Genomic DNA, 7846 nt, shown 5'->3' on the forward strand with positions numbered 1-7846 from the left:
AATCAAGGACCTTTTGGTGAATGGTGCCTGCTTGGAATTTGGCCTCAGGACATAAACTTCCTATGAAAACCCAGGCCAGAGGACTCTCGAATGTGGATTTGGGAACACCTATACCTTTGGTATAGACCCGGTCCACCCAGTGCTGCGCTGCTTATTTTATTGTGGTTTTTTTCTCTCATTGTTGTTTCTTATCAAAATTGTTTTATAACAAATCTTTTACTTTTTATTTAATCCAAAATTGCCTTTGCATTTATAACACTGTTTTCCAGGAAGGCTCACAGAAACAGATGAAGACGACTTCTAACTTTGAATACCTCATCCTTAAAATAGCATCCCTGAACTCACTGGCCTATGCACACCTCGGAGTAGTGTGGAATAGGAGGAGTGAACTCTAGAACTCCATAGATTGGCAGAAGGAGACTTCTGTTTCTCTACAAAGACTGATGAAAAGACTCTAACAAAAATTGAGACTGTTTTTAACCACCAAAGTTCTAAAGTTATTTGTCTCTATGTTATCATGTGTACAAAAAAATGATCAAAATGTAAAAGATGAAGGGGTTTTCTGGAAATTTACTCTAGTGTTCTTATTCTTGTAGTTTGTTAATAAACTGTCTTTATTCCTTTTGAGTTTTGGGCCTATTTTGCTCTTGTTCTAATCCATGTCTCACAGCAAGAAATAAGTAATTTCTTTACTTACTGGTTTAAAACCACGACAGGGGGGAGGGTTCATTTCCAAGTAAGGATAATCTGGATAGCAAAGCAGTAATTCTTAAATTTCATCAGAAGAAATAAATTACTTCCAAAGTAGCATTTAAATCAGATTTCTATTGTAACATGACAGGCTTCCGATGGGATCATGGGTATAAAAATAATGTTAAGTGGGAACTTAGGACTGTGAGTTTCCATGGACTTAACAGTTGCATATAAAACTGGCGTGACTTTTTTTCTGCAGGTATTGTCTGCTGCTCTGTTGTGTTGCAGAATGATAACAATCTTATTTTGTCCTTTGTTATTGTCACCTTGTTTTCCATTTTCATGAAAGTCCCCAAGAATGTGGGGACCATACCAGAAGTATGGTTTTGTTACAGAGGTATTTCTGTTTTTGCAGGCCCAATTAATCGGGAGATGCGTCACCTCATCAGCAGCCTCCAGAATCACAACCACCAGCTGAAGGGAGAGGTGTTGAGATACAAGCACAAACTGAGAGAGGCCCAGTCTGACCTGAGCAAGGTAACACAGCAGGAATGCCAGAAAAGAGGGGAAAGTGCTTAGGAGAAGGGGGAATGCTGTCACCCTTGCCATCAATATCAGCCTTTCTGATACACTGTGTAGGATGCAGTGAAATTTTCTGTGGAGCTCTGCACTTTGCTGCTGCTGCCTTTGAATATTAAATGAATATTCTTCCTTTGTAGCTATGTTGTGTTCCATGAAAAGGGGAATGGAAGCATAGGTCTGGGAAGACAAGGGAAAAGGGTGTAAAGAAGACTTCTGGCTAAGAACTTAAATGTTTGTTTTCTTGGTCATCTCTCTTGCTGTTCCACACCAGATCCGCTCTCGCAGTGGCAGTGCTCTCCTCCAGACCCAGTCCAGCACTGAAGACACAAAGGAGGAACCTGCAGAGATCAAGCAGGAGCCTGATGATCCTTCTGCCCAAGTGTCTGTTCCCAAGGCTGCTTCTGAAAATATTAATGAAATGAAGGCCAGGTGAGACAAAGAGTAACGGGAGCGGGAGAGACGGGAAAGGGAGCGGGAACGAGAGGAGAAAGAGAGAGAACGAGAAAAAGAGAAAGAGAAGGAAATGGAACGAGAGCAGGAAAAGCAGAAGGAATCAGAGAAGGAGAGATAACTGAAAGAGAAGAAAGGGAAGCATGAAGAGGGAGAAAGAAGGAGGCTGAAGTGATCAAGCAGCTGAAGGCTGAGCTCAAGTAAGAGTTGTTGTCTCTCCCTTTCCTGTGGGAGCAGTGCCCAAGCCTGGGGTGTTTGCATGTTCTTGTTGTTACGGGATCAGCATCATTGAAGTTTGGAGCCAAGAGAGTTTCTTGACACCCTCTGTATCTGATTGTGATGTGGTCAATGTAGAAGTGTTTTTCCTACAATAGCCTAGAGCATGAATTGCCAAACCAGAGACTTTGTGGTATCAGAAGTGTAGGACAATTAATGTTTATTTGTTGCTGTCATAACAATAGCATAGAAATTCACACAGGAGTGTTCCCACTCCTTGATGGTTCCCAAAGCAGAGTTGGATAGGTTGTAGCTTATTGTTAGGATAGATATTTCATCTCCACCCCACTTAATGACTTTCAACCCATGTGCCTGAATATGTTTCTTTTCCAGCCTGTACTCAGCTGCTGTTTTACATTACCAGCATAAGATGAGCCAAGGATGACTCCATATCCATGTGGGCGATGGAAAGAATATTGCTAGGCTCTCATGCTGGCTGTGTAACAGTGTGGCTTTGCTGCTGTGTTCTCACAGTGGTCTGTCTCTCTTTCTCCAGGAAGGCCCAGGAGAGCCAGAAGGAGATGAAACTGTTGCTAGATATGTACTGCTCTGCCCCCAAAGAGCAGAGGGACAAAGTGCAGCTGATGGCAGCTGAGAAGAAGGCAAAAGCTGAGGTATTTCTAGTTATTTTTCCTTTTTTATTTTTGCTTAAACTTCTTTTCAGATACTCTGCAGCAGAACTGTGTTGTTTCTCTCCTGAGATCTGAGGATTGTTTGTCTTCTCAGCTTTGTCACTTAGGGATTGGAATGGTCTGGAATAAGCAGGGACTGGTTGCTAGTGCAGGCACACACACACACAACAATCTCTAGGTTCATAAGCACTGACCCATTTGCAGATCCCTTAAGTACCAGCATGTCCCTCTGTTTGGGACCCCTGTGGTTCCAAGCCCCTCTTACCTTCTTCACAAGCAGGTCTCACCTATAGGCAGCACTTACTCTGTACAGCACACATACATGGGGTAAAGAGTTAGGTTACGTGGGAATACTTAAGAAAATGTGTAATAAAAAGAAGATAGAACAGGACAGGCTGCAATGATCATGTGCAAGGCTGAGCTAGACAAATGTGTACTGACTGCCCATATTTTCCATGGGACTGGCCCCTTTTATACCCTTCTCTGTCTAACCCCAGTTTGTTCATCCTTGATCTCCATTTCCCTGCATATTGCTTCTGGATTTGAACAGCTCTTGATTCCCACAGTCCTCCCAGTTCAGGAGCCATTCCTGCTTTACAGTGTCATCAGTTACAAAGTCCAAGCTGGTCTTCCTGGAAGTGGTTCCTGTGCTTTCTTGGAATCCTATCAGCTGTTGTGACTGGAGTGGTTTTCTTCCTCTCCTTGTCTCTGTGCTTATGTTGTCAGGTTTGTGTCTCTGTATATTTTGTTTCTGGTTTTCTCCCCACACTCAGATAACCTTGATGGAATAAACATTTTCAAACTCTGATGTGCTTTTATTATTTAGTGTGACTGACCAGGTTTCATTCTCATCACTGCCTCCCTTATCATTTGTCTGCCAAGTTTGTGTCTCCGTATGTTTTATTTTAACACCTCCTTTTCCTATTATCTCCTTCTTGTGTGTAAACAGGTTCTTGACCAGATGCCCTTAAAGGAGCAGTTGCTCTCTGTCCACATATTCATTTATGTTCTATTGCAGGAGACTGATGTCCCTACTCTGATAAAAGATGCTGTAAAATTTTCAAAGGTGTGGAAGTCAAGATCTTGGGCTTACAGCCCATCTCAGTGGCACATCTGCCTGAGATGTCAGTACTCTGTCAAAATGACATGGTTTTGTTTGTTTTTTTTTTCCATGCTTTGAAGGCAGTCCTGAATGTTTCAGAGAATTTTGGGGAAAATAGGCTTTTAACAAGGCTCAGGGCACATTGTTATGTTTACTGCCATTTCTGCTTGGTTCTTGTAGTTTGAAGAACTGAGGCAGAGGGTGGAAGAAATTGGAGAAAAAGAAAAAAAGGAGAGTAAAAAGATGGCTGATGAGGATGCCCTCCACAAGATCCGAGCAGTGGAGGAACAGATTGAATATTTATAGAAGAAACTTGCTATGGCTAAGCAGGTGAGAAGTTTCTGATGAGTTCTCTTTTGGCTGGAGCAACTGCGAAGGAGCTGCCTTCAGGTTACCTCCAGGAAGAGAGAAGGAATTTATATCTGGATGGGCCAAAGATGGGAGTTTGGTCCTTGTTTACAAAAAGGAAAGAAAACAAGCAGAAGAACTACCAACAAATTAACCCATTCAACCCTCAACTCTGGGGTATTACAGACAGGACATGGTGGGAAATGTTTAATAACAATTAACATGAAATAAACAATTAAAAATGTGGCCTTGTTGAAGCACACAGAGGAGAATTGGCTTTATCGGCCATTGGGGAACAGATTCTAATTTCTTTTTAAGTTATTATCTCCTCAGTTCATCTAGTGAATATGTTTGCATGGAACTGGTACATACCTTCTGCTAAAAAAGGCATAATGCAATGAAAGAGCAGGACCACCTCAGCAGGGTAAGAGGGAAGCCAATTAATTGACATGTGTGTTTTTAGAATTCAGATTCTTGTAGAACAGACCTGCTCTACTTTGTCAATGCTGAAGTGGCCAAAGTGAGTCTAAGGGGCTTGGCAGCCTGTTAGTTGGAAGCTGTCAAGCTGTCCACGTGTAGAGTTTTTGGCCTGGTGTATCTGACAGCTGTTCAGCTTCTGGGAATTGGGAGTTGGTTTCTTCCCAGCTCTGGCAATGACTGTGTCAAAACTGATTCTGCCAGACAAGTGACAGGTGACCATCTTTCCTCTGCACCTTCAAATCCTGAGTATCTCTGCTGTGGCACAGACTTGTAGGGAGTATGTTTTTGTGGTTGTTACTATCTTTCTTCATCTTCACTAGGTTTGGTGTCTCTGAATATAATGTTCAGGCTTACTGTAGGGGGTCCAGGGCACAGTTTGGCCAGAGCCTATGATTCTTTTGCAGGAGGAGGAGGCCCTGCTGTCAGAAATGGATGTGACAGGCCAAGCCTTCGAAGACATGCAAGAGCAGAACATCCGCCTGATGCAGCAGCTGAGGGAGAAGGATGATGCCAACTTCAAGCTGATGTCAGAATGTATCAAGTCCAACCAGATCCATAAGCTGCTGAAAGAAGAAAAGGAGGAGCTGGCAAACCAGGTTCTGACACAGAAAACACAGGTAATATGGAAAAAAGAGAGAAGACAAGAGAGCTGGTGGGGAAGGTGGAAGTGTTGTGGGTTATCTGTTTAAGGAAGCTGCACACAAGCATTTGCTTTCTCCCCTGCTGAGGGGAAGGGGAAAGAATCAGAAGAGACAAAGTGAGAAAGACAAAAGAGACAGGTGAGATGAAATAAAAGCAGTTTAACAGTTAAAGCAAAGATGTCCATACAAGCAAAACAATAACTAATTGATTACTTCCTGTGGCAGGCAGGAGTTCAGGCATCTCCAGGAAGGCAGTGCTTCATCATGCCTTATTGTTACTTAATAAACACTGCAGCTCTGAACATCCTCCCATTTCCTCCTTTCCCCCAGCTGTTACTGCTGAGCACAGCATTGTAGGTTACGGGACACCCCTTGGGTCAGCTGGATCAGCTGTCCTGGTTGTGTGGCATCCCAGCTTCTTGGGCACCCTCAGCCAACCTGCTGGTGAGCAGCGTGATACACAGAAGGTCTTGATGCTGTGTAAGTTTTGCTCAGCAAAAACTAAAACAGTGCCGTGTTACTGACAGTGTACTTGGAAGTGTTCAAGGGCAGGCTTGGATGGGGCTTTGACAAATGTGGCCTAGTGGAGGTTACCCCAGGGAGGCTGGGACTAGGTGATCTTTAAGGTCCCTTCCAATCCAGGCCTGTCACACCATATTGGGAACGGCGAGGAGTATGACACTGACTCTCTTAGCTGCATTGTCCAGCAGAGCAAAGTTTATTATTCTTAATCTTCTTTTATACATGTTTGAGAAGGTCTGAGAGGTAAAACTCTCATTGGTCATTAAAGGTACACATCACCTTAAGTGGAACACCACCCCTTGACTAAACAACACCTGCAAATTATTGTCCTTTACCAAGGACTGTTTGGATTCTTTCTCATGCTTTCTCAGGCCACAATGAGAGGCCCGTGTGACTTAGTTTCACAGAGGCTCTGTTCTCCCTGCCTGCTTTTAGCATCCATACAGCCCATTCTATGACTCTGTATTCTGTCATCCTTGGAACCACTCTGGAACTGTTCATAGCCTTCCAACAAATCTTTAAGCCACTGTCCAAAAATTAAGACATCTTTGTTACAAATATTTGACTGCTAGGTTTTAAAGTGTTGACCAGAGAGATCTGGCTAGGGCTCTTTGGCCAGGCACAGCTGTTCAGGGAGGAAAAGGCAAGCTGAAGGTGTGCTCCTTGGTTATGGGGAAGCAGGGGTGGTTTTAGCCTGCAGCTTGAGTGACAGTTCTGAAGACCCAACCAGAGCATGCAATCATTCGCTCTGTTCCTTCTGTCTCCCTTTCCAAGGTGGATGCCCAGCTGCAGGTTGTACGAAAGCTGGAGGAGAAGGAACACTTACTGCAGAGCAGTATTGGAACAGGAGAGAAGGAGTTGGGTCTGCAAACACAGGCCTTGGAAATGAACAAACGCAAGGTGAGTGATGCCTTTGTTTCCTCTTGGGTTGTGAGGTGGAGCTGCTGCCTTGTGGGAGGCATAGAAGGCTCTGAGCTCTCACTGGCATTACAGAACCTGATACTCCCTGGTTTTGGATGAGTATATCAGAAGGCTGAGGAGTCCTGCAGAGAATTATGATTAAAGTGCTACAGACTGATGTTTTATTTTGATAAGGAAAAGCAGGTCATACGTGTTTCTGTGAAACCTATGGTGAAGAAAGAGATAGCAGCTAGATGAAGTTAACTAGGGTCAAAGCTTTTGTAGGAAAGATGGGATAAGCAGAAGGAAAATAGAGCTGGGGAATGGGAACACTTCTAACAAATGCCTAAGATCAAAAAAGTAGGTGTGTTACCAGTAGAATAAGACTAAGTCTTACGGTTGATGCTGCCTTTGTTGTTAGGTTTTAGTAGAAATACAGAAATTACATTAAAATAGGCAGAAAGGAAAGCAGGAATATCACTGTGAAGAGGGGCTGCGGAAAATTCATCAAGAGTCACCTGTCTTAATATGACAATCCATGGTATTAAGGGCATTTGGTTATCAAGTTAGCAGAGAAAAGTGAAGAGAGAAGATTGTTAGAAATAGGTATCTCACAGTTCTGTCTAGTTCAGCTGTAGAACTGCCTCTAGACAATTTAATAGAGAAAATCTGGGAGCTGGAAGACTGAAAATACATTGAGAATTGGATGATCATTAGTGTTTTTCTAAGTGATGTGCTTTGCAGTGTGCCAGGGTTTGGCTCTGCCCAAAGGAATCTTGAAGCTAAATGATTAGAACTTGTTAAGAATAAAGTAATAACAAGGGTCTAGAAATCACGAGAGCTGTTTTTCTGTGTTTGGTCCTTCTATTACTGGTTTTCTTTCTCAGGCCATGGATGCAGCGCAGCTTGCAGATGATCTGAAGGCCCAGCTAGAGCTGGCTCAGAAGAAGTTACATTATTTTCAGGAGGAGATTGTGGAAAACAGAGTAACTAGAGAGAAAGAGATGTCCAACTTCAAAAGGGCTGAGGTATATATCCTATGCACAATCTTTCAAGGTCTGTCTGCTTTAGTGTCCTTCTCCTTGTACATTGAGCTTCCAGAGGGTTTTGGCTTAACTGCTCCTGGTGTCCAGTTTCACTTTATCTTTGGCTTCATCAGATCTTTGCTCTTTCAGTTTTTTTCTGCTGGTAACTGACAAGTTCTTGTGGCATCAGATGAT

General features: G+C 43.2%; 1 pseudogene; it reads left to right on the top strand.

Annotated features, from left to right (window-relative positions):
* Positions 1-759: 759 nt before the first annotated feature.
* On the top strand, positions 760-5280 carry LOC107215933 (annotated as a pseudogene).
* The last annotated feature ends 2566 nt before the right edge of the window (positions 5281-7846 follow it).

This window comes from Parus major, chromosome Z, assembly GCF_001522545.3.
Source record: "Parus major isolate Abel chromosome Z, Parus_major1.1, whole genome shotgun sequence".
Lineage (NCBI taxonomy): Eukaryota > Metazoa > Chordata > Aves > Passeriformes > Paridae > Parus > Parus major.